The sequence below is a fragment of the Protopterus annectens genome, chromosome 1.part1 (assembly GCF_019279795.1).
Source record: "Protopterus annectens isolate FY-2018-M chromosome 1.part1, PAN1.0, whole genome shotgun sequence".
Lineage (NCBI taxonomy): Eukaryota > Metazoa > Chordata > Ceratodontiformes > Protopteridae > Protopterus > Protopterus annectens.
This window is the reverse complement of record NC_056726.1, coordinates 1,875,348,225-1,875,373,789: the sequence shown is the minus strand read 5'-3', so window position 1 is coordinate 1,875,373,789 and position 25,565 is coordinate 1,875,348,225. Positions and strand designations below refer to the sequence as shown.

The 25,565-nt window shown below is 40.2% G+C and overlaps 1 protein-coding gene across 11 annotated transcripts in view; it reads right to left on the bottom strand.

Annotated features, from left to right (window-relative positions):
- The window catches only part of LOC122812836 (protein 4.1-like), a gene marked incomplete at its 3' end in the record, with an annotated part of 3,376,257 nt that overhangs the window by 310,404 nt on the left and 3,040,288 nt on the right, over positions 1-25,565 (bottom strand).

Sequence of the window (25,565 nt, the reverse complement as noted above, 5' to 3'; positions counted from 1 at the left end):
TAAATATTAATATAAGCCACAGGCTTGTTCTCTTAAATGTGAAAAGACTGTATTGGATGTTGAACTGCAAAAATCTAACAACAGTACACTCTGCTGTAAGAAAGCGAAGTCAAGCATTTTATGACTGTCTTTGATTTCAGGACTTGGAGCCGAGATGTCTACACGGAGGCATTTTGCCAACTGTTTTGAGGCCAGAGTTAATGGCTAGAATTTGCATGTATAATATCTTTTATTGCTCTGTCTTCCTGACCAGCTGCAAGATCAAAAGGGCTATTAACCTCTGAGTTTCTGTTAGCCTGGGAACCAGAAAGAAATTATGTAATCTGAAATGAATCAGTGGTACTGTGTTATCAATTTAAGGACAGAAAGAATGAGAGCACTGAGCATTTATCTTGAGAAAGTACAGTTGTGTACACTTACCATAAATGTAGATGTTCGAGTATATTCATTGTTTCAAGCATCACATTTGGGTTATCTGCCTGCAGGTAGCCCTCAGTCGGCCTGAATACCAGAGTCTTGGGATTTCTGCATCAGATGCTGTTGCTTCTTCCATGACATCAGGTCATCATGGGTATAAAACATGCAGCCGATGCCATTACATCAGATTTTCTTGCCGTGCAGTGCCCGAAGCAGAAGCAGAAGCAGTTCACAAGTGCCGGTCGGCCGCCTCCTGAAATTTTCGTTTTTTGAGTTTCAGACCTGAAGTCTTCTAAAAGATAAGTACCCCATTGGGGATACTTTCTTCTTGCTCTAACCGATGTCAGAAAAAGTTAACTGTCTTGCCTGTGGAAGGCAAATACCTCACAGAGATTTTCATTCTTATTGCATCACCTGTTTAGGCCCAGACCATGACGTTCCTCGCTGTCGGTTTTGTGCCTTGTTCAACGCCTGAACTATTCGTTATCGGGCTATTTTTGTAGCTAAATTCTTTCGCTCTCATTCTCCGTATTCCAAAATAGCTTTGATAAGCCATCAGACTACCGATCTTCCAAAAAAAATGTAAGGATAAAGACAGAGACAAACCGCATAGGTCTAAAATTGCCGACGAGGCTTCCATTAAGCTAGTCGCCAGTCTGCCGGTACTCAGTGAGGCACTTTCACAGCCCGATACCCACTTCTACAGATTCGCAGGCCTCTACTGAGACCCATTCGGAGTCTGGTATGCCACAAAATGCTTCTTCGAGGGTGTATTCAGGCCTTCCGATATTCATATTAAACAGACTACTTCATTTCAAACCAAAAGTACCGAATTTCTCAGGCCCAGACTTCGCACTACGTCTAGGAAACAGACGACCAAAGCACATTCTTAGGCCTACATGCCTCAGAAACAAATACTTAGAATGGCTGAAGATCTTAGGGGAAGCCAGCCTTCTCCCTCAAAAAGACCAAGAACTGATTTCCCTTCTGATTGTTCAGATTCATGAGTCTGTTGACTCTGGTCCTTCAGATTACCAGGACATACCCTTATCTACCTGATGACTTTTTAGATGTCACTGTATGTAAAAATGATCTGCAAAAGTTTTGTACAACTCTATACAGAAAGCTGTGTTGGAAAAATACACTATTATAACGCGATAGTATGCACCCGCAATATGTTTTTTGCAATATCATGAGAGGACGAGGGATGCGAATTTCGAGATTAAATAATGATAATGATAATTTTAAATGTGATGTTGACAGATTTAAATATGAACTTGGCTCTAGGGGATATAAGAAGGGTAAAATTGATTACAACACTGGTGAATGTATGAAACAGACATAAGGCTAAACCATATTTTAATGAACGATCACTAGATACTGTTTCTAGAACAGTCACGTCTTTGGAGAGAGGGGTTCCTCTCTCTATACACTATACTAGTGATGTGTCAGGAATTTTGGACATTGTAAGGTCCAATTGGTCTATTTTACATATTGATGATGATATTAGGAAAGTAGTAGGTGTACAACCTAATGTTGTCTTTAAAAACAAAAAATCTCTAAAAAGGCAGTTGTGCTATAAAGAGCATAGGAATAGAAAAGAACATCTAGGATCACATGCTACGTCTTATGGCACATATAGGTGCAACAGCTGTAACTTTTGTACTTTGATTAATAGTTCAACAGTGTTTAGACATCCAGTGACAAGCCATGAATATAAGTTTAATTTACGAGCTACATGGAGAACAAGAAATTTGCTTTATTTGGCTTGCTGTAAAGTTTGTACATGTTTTTATGTTGGTAAAACCAACAGGTCCTTAATGAAACGCATGAGGGAACACTCATATTGTATGAATGTGGGTGATACACGTAATGCACTTGCAAAACATTATACTGAAAAAGGATTACAACATTCTTTTTTCTTTTATGGTCCTTGATTTGGTTCATACAAACAACAGGGGTAGTGATATAAGAAATTTTATGGAAAATAAGGAATTACATTAGATAATAAAGATGCAAGCTGATAAAGTTCCAGGCTTAAATAGAAAAATATCCATCAAGCCTGTTTTAAAAGCACGTAGTCTTTTTAAGTGAAGGAAGTTTTAATGAATTCTCTTGATTGTTTAATTGTTTAACGATAGCCTAGTACTTGTGTGTATATATGTGATGCATTTACCTGTTCTATATGGTCTGAAGAAGCACAACGTTTTATGTGCGAAAGCGCTTTCCTACAGCTGAATAAATCGTTTTAGTAATACTGGCGGCTGTGTATCTGTGCTCTGTTATTACTGACATTTTGCTTTTGTTTTCTGTGCATAGTTTGTTCCTTGAAGAATATCTTTGCCTCATTTTCATTCATTCCTCAACTGGAGGGGACACAGTCCCCAGCTACCATGATCCTGGGAGGACTCTAAGGAAGGATATTCCTAAACACCACTGAGCAGAAGAACCCCTAGACACCAGATCACATTTGTACTGAGAAATAAAGGTATGAGGGTTAGCTCAAGTTGCAGTTTCACAAATATCTTCTATAGAAGATCTGGATAAAAACACAGAAGAAGTTGCCATAGACCTGGTAGAATGAGCTTTTAGAGGTTTTGGCAAAGTCAAACCTGCTTTTTGGTAAACAAATGAAATAGAATCAGTTAACCATTTGGCTAAGGTCAGTTTGCTAACTAGTTTACCCAACTCTAAATCCAAAAATGAGACAATGACACATCTCCTAATGGAAATACCTGAGCACGCTGCCCTTGAGGTACCCTCAGCTGCATGCAAGATAATCCTCATGGACAAATTTGAAATGAACGGTAAGGTAGCGAACTGTGTGGAAATGGAGTTCTCTGCCTCAAAAGCAATGGTCCCAGAGAGGAATTTGGTGAGTTCTTTAATCAAATCCCTCTAGAGTCTGGTGAAACTTTCCAAATAGTTCAGTAACTGAAGTTCAAAGGTTGCTGAAGCACATACATGTTTTTTGAATCTGTCTAGTGTCCTAGACTCCTTGTTAGGGGGGATAAACAGAGGAACTCTGCTCTGCAAGTTCCTTTTTTGTGGCCACCACTATGACCATGGCATCAACTGGTACTCGCTTGCTCCAAAGCTCCCTGTCCTTGAGTGTAGCCAGAATCCTGTCTGGGCTCTTAGGGAGTGGCTCAACAGAATCAGGTTCCTTCCATGCCCATTGAGAGATCAAATCAGTGAGCTCATCAGCAGGTGAAGTCACCCAAGAGATTGACAGGCAAGCCCCAAAGGCTTCCAGGAATACTGATTCTTCTTGAGAAGGGCTGTTGGTTGACCAACCACCCCTTTGCTTAAAAATTTAGAATACGTCTCCAAATGAGACGTCATCAGGTGGTGATCTTGGGGTCCCTTTCCCCTTCATCAAAATCAGTATCCTCCGTGACGGACACTTAAGGAGAGTCTAAGTGCATCCATTTGCATTTTCTCTTCCTAGAGACTTCTTTGGTTGAAGGTTCCGGAGAAGTATTGGAAGAAATCAATATACTCTGATGGGTATCCTGGAGACTTTGAGCTGGCTGCCCTTGTGGACTAGGAAGTTGATGCAAACACAACTGGGCATGGGAAGTGAAAGCTGAGGAAGGTGGAGGTGTCCTTTCTTTTGGAGCAGAAAAAATTCTCTCCACTACCCTGAAACCAGAATGTTTTGGGGAGAACAAACTAACGACTCTGAGAAGACATGCTTCTGAACCGTGGACTCCCTCTAGCCCGAAGGAAAACCACTCAAAGCAGGGGTTGGAGCCAAGCTATCAAGGGCCGAGGCTCTAAGGGGCAAAGACAGCTCTGACAATCTTGGAGTCAGCTCCAACATCTCGGATCCATCTATAAGGCTCTGAGAGTTACACAGTTTCAACATGCTCAGATCCGGTCCACTCAGAGACGGCACCAGAGCAGAAGATGCAATGAACTTTAGATCCAGGATTCTCTGTTTTAACTGCTCTGAATCTAAAGGTTGGATTGGAAAAGGAGACAAAATAGGTGGGGTAGTACCGAAGAACCTCCATCTGAATTTGTGTTGAGAGAAATTTCCTCATCATCCCATCCATATCTGCTTCAGTCAAACTTCTGGAGGATCGAGAAGACAAAGGAATGGACAAGGTCCTAGAGTGGTGTGGTCTTTCCAGGAAAGGAGATTGGAAGATATCGGATCCAGAGTGCGAGGAGACCAGATCTGAGACGACCTATCTTTCCTGTTTCTTCAGATCCAAGGGGGTCAGCTCTAACGTCTTAGTTTTTGGATAAAACAAATCAGATCTGAAGGTCTGGTGTCAGATCCGATGGAATCAGATACGATAATTTAGATATTTTAGAAGGTGGCTCCATGCTTGGAGCAGAAAAGCCTGACAGGTCAAATGGATGCTTTTTAGCCTCCTTTTTATCGCCTTTCTAGGGGGGTTTGAGCCCCAGATGGCATATCCGAGGATGACAACGGCATTAGTCCTCTTGTGATTAATTTACTTTTTCAGTCAATAAGAGCCCTTGGGTTAAAGCCCTTACATATGTCACATGGAGTTTAAATGGGCCTTCTAGTGTGCATCTGACAAAGGGATCTTATGGCCATAGGCCTTACATTTTTTAAAACCAGAAGGTTTTTCAGACATTGTAAATAACAGCCACAGATAAAGAAAAACAAAGATTTTTTTTTAAACTCTAAATTAGTTAAGAAGGAATACCAACAATGGTAAGTCAATGAAGCTACCTAAAAGGTAGAGGAAAGGGGGAAATTACCAGCAATGGAAATTACCGAAAAATAAACTAAACAGTGTAACAAAGACAAGAAAGGATTAATTCAAAGTCATAAAAAGGATAAAACAACTAAAAGATAAGAATATAGGACGTTATAAAAAGAAGACTTTTGTATTACCCATGAAACACTAGCTAAGACTCGAGAGCTGACAGCGACCAGCTTGTGAAAACGGTAAACAAAATCTGAGTTATGGCCATGGTCTAGTGCATCATATGGATAAGAGGAGTGCTCAAGTGCTTTCAGTGCTGTATGAGCTGTAAAAAGTGGTCAAGTCAGATCCGAACCCAACAGTTGAGGAATGAATGAAAATGACATCAAATCACATATTCTAGTGCCTCTTTTGTCACACCCTTCAACTAAACATACTCTCATTTTATGACAGCTTTTACCAGGAATGTATTCAGTGATAGCCACCACAAAATAACTAGAATTCAGAAAAATTACTCCCAACAGTAAACCCATGTATGGAATTGCACAGTATAAGAATGAAAATTTGGTTTTAATAAAGTATTTTCATTGTTTCAAAAAATAAATTTCAAAAGATAAAATCTGTGCTGACTAGTTCAAAATCCAATAAAATGACAAAATGCTGCTTAGAATTTGCACAGCAAATATGGAAAACAGGACATTGGCTTTTAGATTGGAAAAGTTTAAGTTATATTCCAGTCACAAAAACGGGAAATGCAGAGTGCTCAAATTATCAAACAATGACATTTGATATTACCTTGTCCCATATGTTAGCAAAGTAATACTCAAGATTCTGCAAGTTAGACTCCAGCAATATATGAAGAACTGCCAGATGAATAAGCTGGTTTTACAAGGGCAGAAGCGCGGCATCTGCTGAATAATGCAGACAGCAAAAGAGTTCTAGAAAAAATGCTTGCTTCAGCTTTACTGACCATACTAAACACTCTTGATTACGTGGACTATAACAAATGAAGGCAACTCCTTAGAGAAGGGTATAACCAAGTCACCTTAATTTCCCCATGAAGAAAGTACAGTTGTGTACACTTACCATAAATGTAGATGTTCGAGTGTATTCATGGTTGCAGTCATTATATTTAGAGTTATTTGCTTGCAGGTAGCCCTCAGTCGGCCTGATTATCAAAGTCTTGGGTCCTGCGTCGGTTGCCATCTCATCTTCCATGAGGTCAGGTAGTCAGTGGTATAAAGCATGCAGCCGACGCCATTACATCAGTTTTTCTTGCCCCAGATGTCAGGTGCCCCCATAATGGGAAGCAATTGTATACAAGGTTACACCTCCAACAAAAAGCAAATACACCAGAAAGCTTTAAGTATAGCAAGCAAGAATAGAGGTATAGTCAATAGAAGTCAGGGGGCTGGAGGGAGGGTAACCAGGACTGCAACAGTGAATACACTCGAACATCTACATTTATGGTAAGTGTACACAACTGTACTATGTTCTTCATGTATCACTGTTGCAGTCATTACATTTGGGTAGATTCCCAAAGCTAAGGAAGGGAGGAGGCAGTTAGATAGCATTAGGACCAGCTATAAGGCCCTGCAAAACAGCAGTGGCAAAATCAGCTCTGTATTTAGAAAAAACTGGCAAGTGGTAATGCTTGGTGAAGGTATGTACAGAGCTCCAGGTAGCAGCTTCTAGAATGTCCCTGGCAGGGACACCTCTGAGAAAGGCTGTAGAGGTAGATGCAGCCCTGGTTGAATGTAGTCTTATCCCTTGTGGGGTAGGTTTTCCATGATGCTTATAGCAGAAATGAATGCAATGGCCTATCCACTTAGAAATGGTTTGTTTTGAAATGGCCTTCCCCTCTGCCCCTGCACCAAATGCAACCAGCAGCTGTTCAGACTTCCTGAGAGGCTTAGTCCTGTCCAAGTAAAATCAAAGTTGTCTGCACGTCCAAGGAGTGCAGTATTCATTCCCCTTTGTTCTGTGGATTAGAAAAAAAAGGTTGGCAAATGAATGGACTGATTAAGGGCCACACTGGATACCACCTTGGGCATAAAGGAGGGATTGGTCCCGAGGGACACCCTGTCAGCATGAAAGATGATGAAAGGCTCCACTGCCATGAGGGCCTGTAATTCAGACACCCTTCCTGCTGAAGTGATGGCTAGGAGGAAGGCTGTTTTCCAAGAAAGGAATTTCAACTCTGCATTTGCAGCTAGCTCAAAGGGAGGTAGAGTGAACTTTTCCAGTACAAGGTCCCAGGCAGGAGTAGGGGCTCTCCTGGGTGGTCTTAAGTTTTTGGCCCCTCTGAGGAATTGCTTCAGCAGTGGATGAGAGAAGAGGGGTGGCTCTGTATTATAATGAGCTGAGATGGCAGAGGCATGAATTTTGATGGAAGAAAAGGAAAGGTCCTTGTGAAGCATCTCAGTTAAATATTGAAGAATGAGCGGTAAATTGGGCACAGTTATGTCCATACCCTGTGTTTGGTTCCAAGAACAGAATCTCTTCCATTTTTCAGCATAGGATTTTCTAGTACTAGGTCTCCTTGCCTCCAGAATGACATCCATCACTTGCTTACTGAGGAATGGTAAAGGAGAGGTCATGTAATTAGCCAGGCTGCAAGGTTCAGGGTTTGAAGCTGTGGGTGCAGAATCTGGCCCTCCTGTGGGACAGCAGGGCAGGGGTCTGAGGGAGGTGTCATGGTTCCAGAAGTGACACAAGAGGGGCATTTTTGCTTAGCATAGGAAGCAGCTGATGAAGAGTTAGCATTTTGAATTTTGGGATTACCAAAAAAGTGTTTAGGATAGACAGGTCCAGGATAGGACGCCAGGAATGGTCTTTTCTGGGTACCAGGAAAAGTCTTGAGTAGAAGCCTTACCCCATTCTTCTTCTGGGACAGGTTGATTAGCCCTGATGCTTAGAAGAGAGCGAACTTGCTTTTGAGACTCTGCCCACTGATTTCGGGGTAGGTCTAACCAACCGTTTGGGGTTGGTAAGGAGTGGAAGTGGAATCTGTATCTTTGGGAAACTATATTTAAAACCCATTTGTCTTGGGTAATGAGTTTCTAGTTTTGTGCAATTGTCAGTTGGGCAGAGCTTGGAAGGTTTAAAGTTAAGTCATTGTGACATTTTACCATGGGGGGTGTCTTACTACTTCCAGCTTTGGAAGTGGGAGCCCCCCACTGCTTAGGCCTGTGAATACCTTGGGACTGAAGCCTAGGTGTTCTGCTGGTTCTGGGTTTGGACTGAGAAGGCCTGGAAGAGGCAGGAAAGGACCAATTCTTAAAAGGCCAATGCCTACTAAATGTGTGGTTGTACTTGCAGGAAATATTTAACAGTTTGCATAGATTTAGCTTTTTCCTACATCTTTTTAAGTACTACTTCTGCTTTATTTCAAACAGGCGGCCTTGGTTTAAGGGAACATCCAGTAATTAAGCTTTAACATGATCTGGCAAGGATTGCTCCTTAAGCCAAGCATGCGTTCTAAATACAGGCCCAGTGACAGCAGCCCTGCAAGATGCCTCTAACAAATAAAAAACACATTGCAAAGTATGTTTTCCAACTTGTTCAGCAGACTGCATTAAATCCTGTAATTCTTTATTTTCAGCACAGTCAGGAATCATCATCATTTTCTGTTTAAGCAACCCAATAATATGCTGGTGATACTTTAACATATGAAACTGGCAGTTTAAGGCCCTAATGGCCAAGATTGCAGAAGTGTATACCTTCTTACCCCATCTGTCCAGGGCCCTGGAATCTCTATCAGAGGAGGTAGGGTTTTTGGCAGTAGTAGCCTTAATGCCTTTGGGCCCCTGTGAAATGGTCTCAGGATCCGCAGTAGGATTCTTAAAGATGAACTTGTGAGAGTCAGGAACTCTGTAATACCTGTCAGATTTCCTGGGAGCTGGAGTAGAGTGTCAGGGGCCAGGCTAGATTCCGAGAAGGCATCATCTACAATGTCCAGTACAGGAGGGATAGGTAAAGGCCTGTGTTGAGGTAGAAGTAAGAATTCCCTAAACCTCTTTTTGGAGTCAAGAGTAATCATGGCTTTCCCAGCGGAAATGCTCCCTAAGAGTATGCAAACTTTCACCAAAACAGAAATCCTCTGGAGGGGAAGCAGAGGGAATGGAGTCCTCTGCATCAGAATCCTCATAGGTAGACAAGGGCAACTCCTGATCATCAAACAGAAATTTCAGAATCCTGATCAGAAGGAAAATCAGTTCTAGGTCTCTTAGAGGGAGAAGGGTGGCTTCCCCGATTAGAGTAATAAGGTCTTCAGCCATTCATTTTTTTTTTTTTTAGGCAAAAGAGCCTGACCATGCGGTCTGGGCATTGGTTTTTTAGGCATGGATCGAGTTTTAGGCCTGGAAGAAGAAGATGGCGTCAGTTTAATATGCAAGTTAGTAGGCCTGAATACACCCTCAGAAGCCGGTGCCTGCACAGCGGCTCCGAACCCATCCAAGGTAGAGACATCCGCAGGTTCCACGGTCGAAGAAGCATCTCGCGGCATACCGGACTCCGAATGGGTCTCAGTAGAGGCCTGCGAATCTGAAGTAGTGGGTATCAGGGGCTGTGAGAAAGCACCTCACTGAGCACTGGTGAACTGGCGACTTACCTTAGGAGAAGCATCGTCAGCAGCTTTGGACGTATGCGGTCTGTCTCTTGTCTTTATCTTTGCGTTTTTTCGGATGTCAGTAGTCGGGTGGCTTACCGAAGCCATTTCTGGATAATTGAACAGAGTACCAAAATATTTAGATGCAAAAATGAACCGATAAATAGTTTGAGGTTTGAATAAGGCACAAAACCGAAAGCGAGGTACGTCATGGTCTGGGCCTAAGCAAGGAATACAGTACGAATTAAAATCTTTATGAGGTATTTGCTTTCCACAAGAAATACAATTGTTAACTTTTACTGACATCACTTTACAGCAAAAAAAAAAAAAAAAAAACGGTTCCCCAATGGAGTTCTTAGCTTAGTTGAAGACTTTGGATCTGAAACTCGAAAATGAAAATTTCAGGAGTAGGCCGACCGGCACTTGCAAAATGCTTCTGCTTTGTGCACCGCACGGCAAGAAAGACTGATGTAATGGCGTCGGCTGCATGCTTTATACCCCCGACTACCTGACGTCATGGAAGATGAGACAGCAACTGACGCAGGACCCAAGACTTTAATAATCAGGCTGACTGAGGGCTACCTGCAAGCAGATAACCCTAAATGTAATGATTGCAACAGTGAAACACGAAGAACATCCTGTATGCAGAACAGGAATATGGAACAACTGACTGCTTAAAGACTGGAAAGAAGTGTGATAAGCCTGTATATTATAATCCTATTTAATCTATACACTGTATATATCATACAAAATACTGGGTTAGACAAACAAACTTTGGTATCAAGATGCTTGAGAGCAATATTAACAACCTTGGATATGCAGATGATACTGCTCAGATGGCTTAATGTGAGGAAGAGTTGAACAGCCTGCTGATGAAGGTGAAAGTAGAAACAGCAAAACCTTTTTGCTAAACATAAAAAAATAAAATAAAATAATTTCACCTATCCCTATTTTTTTTTTTACGAACAGATGGGGAACAGTGTTAGGTTTTATTTCCTGGGGTCAAAAATCTCTGCAATTGCTTTCTGTAGCTATGAAATTAAAAGTCTTTTGCTTCTTGAAAGAAAGTTATGGCAAATCTGGGTAAGATTTTAAAGAGAAAATACACACACCATCAAACAAAGCTGGACTGCAATGCTGTACACACTGGAAAATCGATTTTTTTTGCTGTGTTTTTGGGCAGAACATATGAAAATTCCACAGAATGCAAGGAGGTCAAATCATTCAGTACTTAAGGAAATAAAACTAGAATGGCCACTGGAAAACATAATAAACAAACTCGGGTACTTTGACCAAACATTAAAACAGAATTCAAACGCAAAAATGCTGATGATGGGAAGATTTGAATTTAAAAGAAGACTGGGTGACAGAAAATAAGATGGACAGACAGCATTACTAAGTAATGGATATAAATTTGCAAGAACTTAAGCAGCTGTTGACAGGTCCAATGAGCTCAAGTCTTTGAGGTCACAAATCAGTCATACTTGACTAAACAATATTCCATGCAAAATCATATTCAGTATTATTTCCTTGATCTGAGCCCTAAAAATATCAGTCAAAGCATCATCTCAATTTCCTTCAAATCATTGGTATTCAATGACACATGTTCCAGTTTTTCCGCTGTCACACCCTTCAACTAAATGTACCCTCTCATTTCTGCATATACTTCATGAGAGTTTTTACCAACAATTTATTCAGTGATAGCCACCACAAAATGACTTGAATTCACAAAGGTTATCCCCCAACAGTAAAAACTTTTTTCACTGGTAGTAACCATTTCCAATTTAGAGACAGTCCTACCAAAAAAAGCTGTAACATGAAGAGCTGCAACACCACAGTAGGCTAATCCTGTAGCCTTCTGAAAATGCTAATGAGACATTCCGGGGAGCAGTCTATGCTAATTAGACATTCTCACCCCCAGAAATGCCTGTAGTAAGGCATTTGTGCAGCCAAGCAACAATTGCTCAGCCCCCCCCCCCCAAAAAAAAAAACAATGAGGGGGGGTTAGACTTGAAACCCACATCTTTGCCACATGACTCATCTTATTATCAGCACTTTAACCTTTGGGCAATATACACATTCTTACTTTTAAGTATTTTCTTAATAATATGTATGAAACTATTGTCCGTTATGATTGATTGAGTACAATGATCAATGACTTACAAGGAACAGGGAAGATATAAGGCAAAATCATGGATGTTCTGTAAAAATCAGGACAACTGAGGGGATGCTGGGTGTGTCTGTGTGGGGGCAGCTTCCATAGTTCTCAGTCCCAAACTCTACAAACGTCTGGAGAAAGCCATGAGGATCACTAAATACCAGAGAAATGTCTAAATATTACACTAAATCAATTAAAAAGTTAACAGAACAACAGGACTATCTTCGTGATGCAGTTTGTGAAGAAGAAGAATGAAACTTTAATGCCTGGCATTACTGACTGACTGTAATCATCAATGGCTTATGAGGAACGGGGGAAAAAATTAACAGGATACATCAGAAACATTCTGTCAACTCAGAGATAGGTAATAACATTTTGTGTGTACACATGTGGGTGTACGGGAGAGTGGATGGGGGAATGCCTATGTCAGTAGGACCATCAGAGGTGCTTAATGCAGGAATGCACTGATTAGGACCAGTGATTCACAGATATGCAGATTAGCCAACAATGACTTTTCTTCATTACTGCTAAACATGTCTGAGTGGAATTTTTCAAAATCTCAGAAACAGAGCAATTTGACTACAGTTCTTGTCACCCACTGCAGGGTTCTTTCAAACTCCGAAGAATACCCCCTCAGTATAACTCAAAACCATCTTTGTTTTTCTTTCACTAACTGCTTTTTGTTGTCTAGGTCACAAATCAGACGTACTTTTGCATTATATTTTCATACCACTTTTTCTATAATTCCTAGTATGTTTTTCTAGTTACATATGCACTTTCTATTTCTATTCATATACTTACATTTACTCCCCTTTTCCTTCCTCCTTCCCTCAACACATTCCCAATACTCTGAATACCAGACCAAAGCACATCCCAATATGCTGTCTTAGGAACCAGGACCTGTTCTAGGAATGAAAAATACATAGAGAGATATTAAACAATTAGATCTGCGCCTTCTGTGTGGAGTCTGCATGTCCTCCCTGCGGTCGAGTGGCGTTCGAAAGACATGCGTGAATGAATGTGCCTTCATTGAAGGTTGGGTGTCGGGCTGGCACCTCGGCACCGTAAAAATCAACTGCCAATCATTAGCAGACCAGAGTTCCGTTGTGGCGACCCCTAACCGGGAAAAGCCGAAAGAAGAACAAGAACAAATCTAATCCTCCGTATATTTCATCATAAGAAAGTACTTTTCTCTACTGGATTTAAATGAAAATTCCAGAAAAATTCAAATACAGGAATAGCTCATTTTCTAAACTTTTGCGTATATTCAAAAATTGCACCGTAATATAACACCACTAAAAATATGCCTGCCCATTAATATTAATGCTGTAAATACTGTATGTTTAGTCTTCAGTGAAAGAAATCTTTAAAATTATGTTTTTTCTAAAGGCTGCAAAACAATGTTTTGTTTTTACACAGAAAAGGGTTTGCATACATAGAGACGCATGCTCACTGAATAATCCTTTTTATGAATGATGCTATACAAATCTTCCAGCTTTGCAGTATACTTTTTAACTTAAACCATATGTCTAAAGGCACAAAACAAACTTTTCTGTGTGAAAAGAATTGGTTTTGCAGCCTTGAGAAAAATGTAGAATTTTATAGATTTTTCCAAATGCAGAAGACTAAGCATATACAGCCATGATTATAGCATTAATATTAAGGGGCGGGCAGAAGGCACTTACGTCTCTTTGGGTTTCAGCTCTAATTATGCTGTATTAATGCAGCTAAGTAATTGTGTATCAGTTATGAAATTGCTTAACTTAAATTAGCAGTTTTGCAAACAACTAATGATTATTTTTTTTTGCTAAAGTGTTAATTTAACAGTTTGAGTATTATTTAATACACAATTGCTTACCTTCGTTAAACCAGCATAATTAGAGCTGGAACCCAAAGTGACGCAAGTGCCTCCTGCCTGTCCATTAATGTTAATGCTGTAAATACGCCTCCTTATGTTTAGTCTTCAGTAGAAGAAATCTTTAAAATTATCTTTTTTCTAAAGGCTGCAAAATGTTCTTTTCTTCTTACACAGGAAAAGTGATTGCATGTATAGAGACGCATGCAAGCACTTTTTGCATGAAAAGAAGTTTGTTTTGTGCCTTTAGACATGATCTTTAAAGCTCTGCTGCCAATCTTTCATAATGCACTCTTGCTGTCCATATTTTATACCCAATATCTGTATCTCTCCTAGTAACAAATTTCATTCACCTGAACCAAATCCCAATACCCTTTGCTCTTCTCCATATTTAAGACTAACTCAACTTCATCCAAAACATTTTGTAAATAAATTCGATAAAGTATTGTTCATTATTATCATATTAACCATATATACACAACTAGAAGACAAAATTACTTTTATCACTTCCCATTTTATTTTGGCCATGTGCTTTTTGTCCAAGATGCAACTGCGTTCAGTACCACATAAAATAAGCTTCCACTAAGTTGGTACTTTTAACTCCTCAAATAATTTCAACAGAATTCCCCTTGCCAACCATTCACTTATGATGCAATCTGAGTGAAGATAAAAGCATTCCTAGAAAATATCAAACGTCTTCCCAAACCCATAATCTCTCTTTATTCCCTATAGTACTACATAAAGGACCAAATCAAACATTTCTTAGTTGTCTTTATTATATAAATGACTTTCCTTAATAAAATTAACAATATTACTCCCTTTCTTTGCATTCCATAAACCCCCGTATAGGTAACTCATTCTCTGTAAGTGGATTCAATTTTACCTGAAAAATCTTGGCCAATAGTTTATACTCAGCATTAAAATGACATTGACTTCCAATTTGACAATAAATCCTTCTCACTTTTCTTCCATAACAGATTAATTGCAACATATGCTATTTTCTAATCCCTTATTCTACCAATATACTATTCTTTTGAAACTTTTAATATTTCCTTTAGTTATTTTGTAATTCACTTATGTAAATCATAATTCAATTCATCTATCCATCCCTAATGACACATTCCCATCAACACACTTCAAATTCTTTTGTGATCATTTTCTTACATAGAGTTTACAACAGAAAAAAAAGATTGCTCACTCATGCCTGGGAAGACTCATCTTTCCCTACTGATATTCTAAATATTCTATAGCTATCTTTGTGGATTTGCTGGCAAAGCTTCTGTCTTATTTATCAAATAAACAATCCATACTACTTTCGCCTTCTTGAGATTAGCCAAGAAAGGATTTTATCACTTCTTTCCTACTTTTGACTACTAACCATTGCTTTCATACAGCACCTTGCATTTTCTTTACATTTCTTTCACATAGCTTTCTTGCTTTTGAATAGTATGTATCATTCTTCAAATATAAATCCACTCCACGTGAATACAGTCTCTCAAAAATATATGTTGTTGTTTGTCTTTTTGGCTTTTCCCGGTTAGGGGTCGTCACAGCAGAACTCCGGTCAGCTAATGATTGGCAGTCAATTTTTATGGTGCTGAGTTGCCAGCCCGACACCCAACCTTCAGTGAAGGCACACCCATTCACGCATGTCTTTCGGAGGCCACTCGACCGCGGGGAGGACATGCAGACTCCACACAGAAGGCACTCCCCGCACACTAGCTGAGAATTGAGCGGGAGAACCTCTTTCTGTGAGGCAACAACCCAACCGCTGTACCACAGCGGCAAATAGTCTCTCAAAAATATATACTCATTATATTAACTTTTATATGCCACTGACAAGTACAGCTCTGTAAGAAAAAGTACAACAGTTGATGGCTGAATGATCACTGCTGCAATAGCCTTAGCAATTTGGTTTACAACCTGCCAAGGTTATAACAGTCAGCCAGCTTTTAAAGCTTCAGGGCACCTTCCATGTGCCCAGTCACTCAGTATCAGGTCAGCTGACTAAACAGACAGGTCTAGTAGTCAAGTCCTTCACAGCTTTTATACCAGCAGAAAGAGGGAGGCTAAGCCCTGAGAGAACAATACTAGGAAGAACAAAAAAATGAATAACTACACCCTAGCATAAACAATACACCAAAAATAAGGGGAGTGGAATGGATGGAAGGAAAGAATGATTCATTTTCAAACAAACTCCATCCCTTTGTAAAATGAGATAGGGTTAACACCATAAAAGCTTGCAACTCAGATGTAGTTCTTGGAGAGGTCAGAGCAATCAGTAAAACTGTTTCCATGTTAGCTGGTTCAAGTGGTGTGTTAGCTTCACAGACACAAACTTAAGATCCCAAGGAGGGGCTACTGGTTTTCTTGGAAGGCTCTTATGCAAAACTCCTTCCAAAGATATTCTGAAATGAGAATGCACTGAAAGAGGATGACACATAAGTAGATATGCTGAAATGGCTGGTAAATGAAACTTGATAGAGGAGTAAGAAAGGACAAGGACAACCTCTTACATGACAGCATAAATAGCTTCATAGTGCCTCCCCCTACTGTTGGAACAGACACCTATGCTGAGTCATACACCAATACCTTATACGAGCACCTGTATAATTGTATTGACTCTGCCACACCTGATAGAACCAAAGCAAGATTTTCAAGGAAAAACAAACCTGCCTGGTGGACAACTGCCATTAATAGGGTCTATAGCATGTAATCGAATGATTAATTCGTCGAATATATAATAGTCAACCCTGAATTCTCAAACTGCAAAAATGGCAAACTCTGAAATTGCTGAAATTCAAAATGTCAAATTAGAATATTTGGCCCACATCAAACCCCATGCATTCAATAACGTATATAATCACTTCTGCTATTAATGGACTGATACAGCTCCTTCAAACCTATGCATTCAGTAATGTAAATAATCACTACCGCTATAACGAACTGTTTTAGCTCCTAACACTTACGTAGTGTGTTAATAAAGGAATTAACAGTACAACTTGTACCTAAACTACGTAAAAGAAGCACACGATAATGTAATTACCTTAACTTACAGTGTTCCCCTAAACCTAAATGTCTTTAACCATATCAAGTGGGACTTAAACGTGAAATAAAGTATATACATCTGTGATGCGTTATTGAACTACACTTTTACGAGCACAGCTACAGCATTAAAGAAGTAATCTACAGTGTACTCTGCTCGTCTATGCAATACAAGCTGTAAACAATTTTGTCTTTCCATAGTTTTACGCTTCTTTGGTGATTGAGGACACCCTGCTTTAAGTTGTATTCTCACCTCATTTACCCTGTTTTTTTTCCCGTATGAGCACATGAAGAACAGCTGGAATTTCACAAATACGCCTATCTAGTAAACACTGCAGACACCTGTGCCTACATAGTTTTGGGTTCTAGGCAATTGCAGATCATTTAATGTAGTTACAGTCCAGAAATTTACTGGGAATACAGATAGAAATCTTGCAAGTAGCATTGGTTCTAGTGCGTTGTCTTCTCGGTCGTCCTAAAACATAAATGTCCGAGAAATATGTCAAAAAGGCTTTCCCTTCAGGTGGAAAGGTGCCACAAAGTCTTAGAAAAGTAGATACTACTTCATTTTCATCTATGAAAACTAATGCTATTAGTCTCTTTACTGCTAGCTGAAATTGTGTGCTTGTGCCACAATGTGTAGCAAGACCAAGGCTTTGAACTTTCAGTCACACTGCCTGACTGAAGTTAAATAAACATCGTACTGTTCACATTGCTGAAATTATGCTTTACACTCTTTACTGCTGCCGTCTCAAAGTCTGTAAGAATAAACTGCACAATAGGCAAGCAATGAACAGAAGATAACTCAAACACGCCTACAAATAATTGTAAGTCTTGAAAGATTTTTTAGACATTAAACAATATACTAAAGGAAAACTTTTAGTGCTTTCGGGAAATGTCAACAATCCGTGTATTGAGTACAACTGGCGGCAAAGTCTTCCTTTTGTTAGGAAGATTCCATCCATAAACCAGATCCTACTACAGCACAATTCTTGCAAGTTTTCTTTACTGGTAAATACCAGAACATGCACATTATTGTTTAAATCTACCATTCTTTTCTGAATAAAATTTTCTTCCTTTAACGTACACTTACTATCTATTGAACCTAGTGCACTTTCTACAGTTCTGTAAGTAACCATCCTTTGACGTCCAACTTGATTTACTTGTTGTAGCATAGAATGTCTGGATGGTAAACCTACATTATTTTCTACTGAAGTGCTTGCAATTACATCGTCCACTACTAGTGCAGGTGTATTTCCACACAATCGAGCAGTTTCTTTTAATGTATGGCAAACTCGATATTTTTCCACTTCGGTTATATCTGAAGTATGTTGGTGTGCCACTGATTTCAGCAAGACTTCCCCTTCTACTTCCTGTAGTTATAGCTCTCCCTTTGCATTTATGTGACAACTTTAATCTATACCACCAGTACTTTTTACTATCTTCTCTAGGTTGTATACACAGCCATCAACATGTAATATCGCCCTATTTTTCTGAGACATCACAGTCTAGTAAATGTTACGTAGAATGCCAGGAGCCATAGTTGGAGAATTTATGCTCCGTAACGCACAAAGTCTAATGGCCTGCATTATTTATACATGGTGTTACTTAACTTCCGGAAATACTTTATATAGTTTCTGGATTATTTGAACATAATGCACATTTACTGCATTTACCTGTTAGATATGTATTCTGTTTACCACTTTATATAATAGTAATTTTTGTTTTAATATTTAAAAAAGAAAAGATTAGCAGTGACGCAAGAACGTCCTACTTCACCTAATACCAGTGGGCCAACTAAAACGTTTCGATAACATTCTTTTCGCGTTTTTAACAGTTCGGCATTTTATTACTTTGAGATTTCAGGGTAGACTATTACGTATTCGATGAATTAATCATTCGATTATGTGATATAGACCCCATTAATAGGCTATACAATAGGAGAAAGAAACTGATAAGAGTAGGAAGGAACAGTCTCAAAACTGAACATACGCCCTCCACAACTTAAACAAGCAAACAAGACTCCTAGCATACCTCTCAACCATACCGAATTACTCTGCATTTACCGGTTTTGAGGGCAAAATAATGGGGTGCCACGATTTACTGAATGGCCCCCTTCAATTCCGATTTTTTTTCAGTTTTATATATATTTTTATTTATTTTTTATTTTATTTTATTTTTTTTGCAGGCATGCAGGGGCGTGCATGGTGATGTTAACTTCATGAGTCAGACTGTAGTGTCTGCCTGTTTGAATTTGAATTTGGAACAGAAATGGAAAGAAATGGATTAGCAGTAGCAGCTGCGGCCGCACACAGCAGTGAGAGGAGCTTGTCTTGCAGCCAGGGCTGTTCAGTGTTTCACACTGTTTACAATTTCATTTTAGGTTCTGGTTCTAACTTCTGCCAAGTACGTAACATTGTTGTACTAATTCATGTTCTGCACTGCAGTGCAGACTAGTCTGTCTGGTCTGCCCATCGCCCACCTGTGTTCTGAATTATGATCTGATTCTGCCCCGCCAGTCACTCTCACTGTCCCAGCCAGAATTCAGGAATTTACTTTCTCTTGTGGCTTGGCCATGACCACCCCTACCATCTCCTCTGTCCTCCGGCTCCGGCTAAGCAAAACAAAAAAAAAAAAATTCCGCTCTTTATCGCACTGACTTGCCTAACAGAAACTGTGTCTGCAATCTGCCGAGTGCCGAACCAATAGTCTAACAATTTTAGCCATCAGTTCGCACTTTGCAGGTGCATGAGTCGAGTCTGCTGAAATAGGCCTATAGTGTACCCTTGTTGGTATAAATGCCGATCCAGAGTGTGATGTTTTGTAGGTGTCCCTGACTGTAAGCATAACTTTAAGAGACCACCAGTCCTCCAAACTTCAAGTAAAATTATCGCTAACCTTAGTAACTGCAGGTAATAAATTGTAAGAGTCCGTAAATACTTTGTAGAAGTTTGCATGGACAGTTTGGTTACAGATGTTATAAATGGGAGTAAAAGTAGATGAGAGAGTAGGTAGAGGGAGATTGATAAAGTAGACTCCTTGTGGGAGTCTCACCTTTTGCTGTAAATGACTGGCTAGGTCAGTTTTTCACTTGACCAATAGTTATGCGCACCTAGATACGCCGGGACCGGGATTACTCTTGAAGGGGTGGTGGCGGGATTCAGTTATGCTGAATTTGTTTTATTTTTTAACAGCTGTAGGAGGAGGTCGATTAAGGTTGTTGGGTTTGGTTAACAGTTTGAATATTATGGGGAAAGGAGTCTTTTATTATGGTGTGTAACGACGAGGTAGGATGCCTGCCTGTGGTGTTTACACCAGCTGGTAAGTGTGATGTGAAGCACTTTATTTTACTTTTTTATTGATAATTTGCGATGTTATTTCGTAGCTTTTATCCAGTGTTGATGTTTGTTTTCTCTACCTTCAGAGTGCACGTGCCGTAGTGCTATAAGGTGACTGATTCGCAGAAGAGCTTAAAAGGCAAGGTTTAGAATTTTGCAGCTGCAAGTACAGTGGATACTCAGAGTGTGTCTTTTCATTAGTGTTTTGTATCATTTGTTGAACTGGGGCTGTGTGAAATGTTGAATTACAAATGATGTACCTGTCAGACATAAAATGATGCCAAACCATTAACCAGATGGAACAGTTAAACAGCAGTACTGTGGTGTATGGTCTTTTTTTTTTTAATGGAGTGGAGTGGAAACCAGCCAAGCGTGAAGGGCATTTATCGGTAATACTGACTGCTCGGTTTAGTGACTAAAATTGTACTTGTACCACCTTTCGATCTCTTTGCTTGTTGTCAACTGCCATGATTTAGAAATAGCATTAAGACTTTGTTTCTCAAATTTAGTTTTTTTCTTCTAGACTTCCTTTTTCCTTATAATCTTCAAACTTGGTTATGAGGAATATTCCATACAATTTGATCAGTATTGCAGTCATAGCTTTCAATCTCTCAGAGCAAGAAATCTGGACAAAGCCAAAAATAATGGTGGGACTAAGGCCCAAGAATAGGGACAGATTTTAAATATTGCTCCTGTAAACTACTTAGTTGCTAGAATAGGTTTTTCATTATTATGTATTTTCTGAGGGATATGAAGTTTGAAATTCAAATATCTGTCATTTATTGTTATTTAGTGACATCATTCATGTTGGTATCCCACAATTTCATCGGAGTGGGCAGGGTTAAATAATTATGTATGCAAATGTTATGTTAATAGGCGTACAGATTTGTACCTACTTTTCATGGGCCTTTGTCCAGATTTTTAATGTTTCTAGGTTGAGAGGTATGACTCCTAGTGAAGTCCTCCAAAGCTACATATAAATCCAAATTAGCTTCCTTAACTAAGGATAACCACAAGGTGTTCTTTAGTTATATCCATAACTTCAAAGGTAATGCCCAGATTTGCAAGAGAACCTGTGGATATAGCAAACCTGCTTACTGACAAGCTCAGTGAAAACGTCATTCCCCTTTCCCTACCACATATACCCCAAAGCATCCCTAAACACCTATCCCCAACTAGTATCTCCGAGGAGGTCTTAAACGCCCTCTCCAAGGTCAAAAACACAGCCTCTATGGGACCAGACAACTTCCCAGGCTGAGTTCCACATGGGTTACAACAGGAATTAGCATCACCATTGGGCACTAGCTTTGTCCCAGTGGAATTGAAAACAGCTACCATTATCCCATTGCACAAAGGGGGTGCTTCCACGGACCACAGGAACTACAGACCCATTAGCTTGACCAGCCTTATCTGCAAGGCCATGGAACGAATCACCATGGACCTAATTAACAAAGATATAGGAAATCTCCAAACGCTTGAACCATCCAGTCTGACTCTGTCAAGGGGAAATCATGCCTGTTAAACTTGGTGGATTTCTTCCAGACAGTCATCAAAGCGCTAGACGACAGCAAATCTGTGCATATGGCCTACCTAGACTTAGTTAAGGCCTCTGACACAATCCCCCACACTCAGGCATCATTGATAAACTCACCCAGCTGGGTATCAACCCATATACTGTCAGGTGGGTTGCAAACTGGCTCACTGATAGAACTCATATGGTCAAAATAGGGGACTCCACCTCATCCAGCAGACATATAAACAGTAGTGTTCCACAGGGATCGGTTCTGGGATCCCTACTCTCTCCAAAGTACAGGCTAGAACTAAAGGACTGTGCCTGACAAAGTTTGCTGATGACTTCAAACTGGGAGCAATTACTGAAACCCCTAGCTATGCAATCATCCTGCAAGAAGGTCTTAACGCAGACTAATGACTGGTGCGCCAAAGTCATGGTATTAATATGCAGAAAAATGCATTACCATCCCCTTCAGCAAGGGTGATGTTCCTGAAAACTATCACATCAACAATAATACCCTAAGCACACAGTCAGTGGTGAGAGATCTGAGCACACAGGTCAACAGCAACCTTAACTTCGCTCATCATGTCTCCACAGTGATAAGAAAGAAATTCATATTGTTCCTCTCATAAGTAAGGGCACTGCCTCTAGAAAAGAGAGGTGGACAAACTGAAATCATTGTCTCTTTACTCTGCTGTACAGACTGCTCAGAGGTGACCTGCACCATGCATATACAGCAATCTCTGACCCAGCTTTAATGGAAATGCTGCACATTCGCAAGTCAAATGACACATGGGCCACTCGCTCAAAGGACCTTAACCTGGTATGTGACATCAACGGAACTTGCTGGAGAGAGAGATTTGTCTCACAGAGGTTACCCCAACTTTGGAAAAAGCCTCCTGTTTTTGCTAAACAAAGACCCTCATTGGCCCTATTTTGTGTACTCTGGACACCTGGATAGGTAAACGGAAATTCACCCCAGGGGTTACACTTGTGTCCCTCTTGGATAGGGGCAATAGGTGCTGATTTTAGTGTCTGAACCAGACACTCTTGGGAACATGGGTTGAACATGGCTCGGCTTGTAAGGGCCCCAAGGCTGTTATAGCCTAGTAACCTCCTATGATAGCAACTCACACAGATATTATTTAACCAAAGAACAACTAGCTCTGAATGAGTTGCTGGTTAGGTTGTTGGCACAAACTAGAAAACCTTTTCTATTTTCTAATATATTTTTTATAGAAAGCACGATTTCTTGTCTATACTAGTACCTGCTGCATGTCCTCAGTAAACAGGTGCCTAAAAGGAATTAAGACCCCATCACCCAGGTAGTCAATTCAAGTTGGTCAGTCGTCAGGGTGTATCAAACATCTCTGTTCTTGTGTAAGTAGATCCAGTCTGTGATGGAGCTTGTGGCAATTGCCCATAGCAGTTTCCAAAAGAAGGGAGAATGATCGTTGACTGGGTTAGAAGAGGGTCACCACAATGATCTTGGCAGATTCCATCTGAATCTACAGAAGTACATTGGATATCAGTGGAAAGGGTTTAAAATAAATAAAAAAAAAGCATACAGAAGCACTCTTGTCCAAGGAAAAGAAAAAGTCATTTGTCTTCCAGGCCATCTTTTGTGGAGTCCTGTAACAGAATTTTGCCAGCTGATTATGGAGAGGAGGCAAAGAGGTTTACGTGGGGAACTCCCCCCACAGACGTACCCTCTCAACTATACAGATTTTCGCAGAATTTCCAGATTTTTGCCTTATACTTTTTGGTCCATTTTTCATAAAATTATGGCTTTCTGGCAAATTAGTGGCAAATCATTAAAGACTGAAGTTAGTAAATAATGACAGACATTTGAGTTTTAGACTTCAGAAAATTCATGCTAATGCAAAACCTGTTATTCTATCAACTTTCTAAGCTTGTATGAGAAATATTTAAAAATTGTCCCTATTTGTACCACTTTTTTCATGGCTTTTGTGGGGTGGATATTCCAACAACTGCCACCAATTCATATGTGCGGTGGATATCCCAACCACTGCCACCAATTAATATGTGACGCCCGTGCCCTGGCCCAGCAATCAAGGAGCCTTAATCCTCACCACTAACACCAGAAGGAAAGGATAACAAATACACACAGTACAGTGCAATTTCCCTTAAGAGCACACAGAGATCACAGTCAGTCCAGGGCTAGTCGCTCCCTTGCTCCCCAGGTCCCCAATAAGACTCCCCACTGGCACAGCTATAGGGTCCAGATCTCAGCCTAGCTGGACAAGCTAAAATCTCCAGCACCCTCTCTGTCCAGCCAGTGCTTCATGTCCCTGCCCAAGTAGCTGACACACACACTTTGAGATACGTTTATACAACCACACACTCCTGGGGGCCTTGGCTAGCACAAGTTCTCCAGCTGTGCCCCTTTTATCCAAACTATACGGTAGTACCCTGCTACCACCCAGCTAATTATCAGCTACTCAAAGGCCCTTAAAAGGGTGTCCAATTATTACTGTGTAATAATATTATCCAATTGGTAGATGTGACTAAACAGTCTCAAGGCTTATTAGAGTGACCTGGGTACAGGATTCATTATATACATGCAATGTACTCTTAGAGCTTAACTTATCTCTACAGAAAACCAGCCACAGTTAAAATGTTTTAAAATATTTAATAATAAATAATTAAAACCACAAGACAATACTTTCTACTACACAGTCAGTGCTAGTCAAAAGTTCAGAGATCACACAGAAATACTTAAAATAAATCACTAGTACAGTTCTGACATCACAGAAAAACAATTAGTCTAATACTTCTAGCTATCTACAAGAAAACACACTTCTAAAATAACATACTTACACAGAGCAACAGGCAGTGCTGTGAGCTGGATAGTCAGACAAAAATGCTTAATGCCTTCTGATTCTCTCTGTTTAAATTGCTATTGCAGTTCTGATAAACATTACATAATCTTTTACACTTCCCTGGTGTTCCCAGGCTGACAGAAATTGCATTTACATTATTTTACACTTAGAGCAATAAAGGACATTCCACATGTAAATTCTGGTCATTAACTTGAGCCTTAAAACAATAGGCAGGATGCTTACTCCAGACTCAGACTCCAAATTCTAACTTCAAAGGAACAGACAAAGTAATTTTAATTTCAAAGGACCAACAAGAAATGCTTGACTTAGCTTTCTTTACAGCAGAGGGCAATGTTGCCACATTGTTGAAGTTCAACATTTATATTTACAAATGATAGAATTATCTGCACAATTCTATCTGGCTAGGCTGGCAGCTTTCACCCATCTCTACCAGGCTTCACATTTCTCCCCACCAGAGAACTCAAGCTAGTTTTTCAAGTGATCCTTGAGAAACGCCGCTTGAGAGGGTTAGGCCTATTGGAGTATACCTACCCCATTCCTTGTCTTGAGAGCCCATCTGCACTGGCATTGCTACTCCCACTGTGGTACTGCACTGACATATATGCTTGCAACTCCAGGCTCCATCTTAGCACTTGGCATTTTGCTGACTGGCTCTGTTTAACCATATTAGGGTGTTGTGATCTGTCATAACAGTGAAGTTCCTTCCATACAGATAAGGCTGGAGTTTCTGCAGTGCCCACACTATGGCTAGACATTCCTTTTCTACAGCTGCACAGCATTCCTCCCTGGGTTGGAGCCTACTGAGATAAACCACTGGATGCTCTTCCCCCTCTGAAGAAATCTGGCTAAGTACAGCCCCCACCTCATGGCTTGAAGCATCCACCTGCACAACAAATTATTTGCTGTAATCTGGACTAGCTAACACAGGAGGTCCTTCCAAAGCTTCTTTTAAGCCTCTGTGGAATGCCTGCTCACATGTTGGGGTCCACACTACCTTAATCTGGCCTGTTCTTCCTTGTCAGGTCTGTGAGGGGAGCAGCTATGGTACTATAATGGGGATAAACTTTCTGTAGTA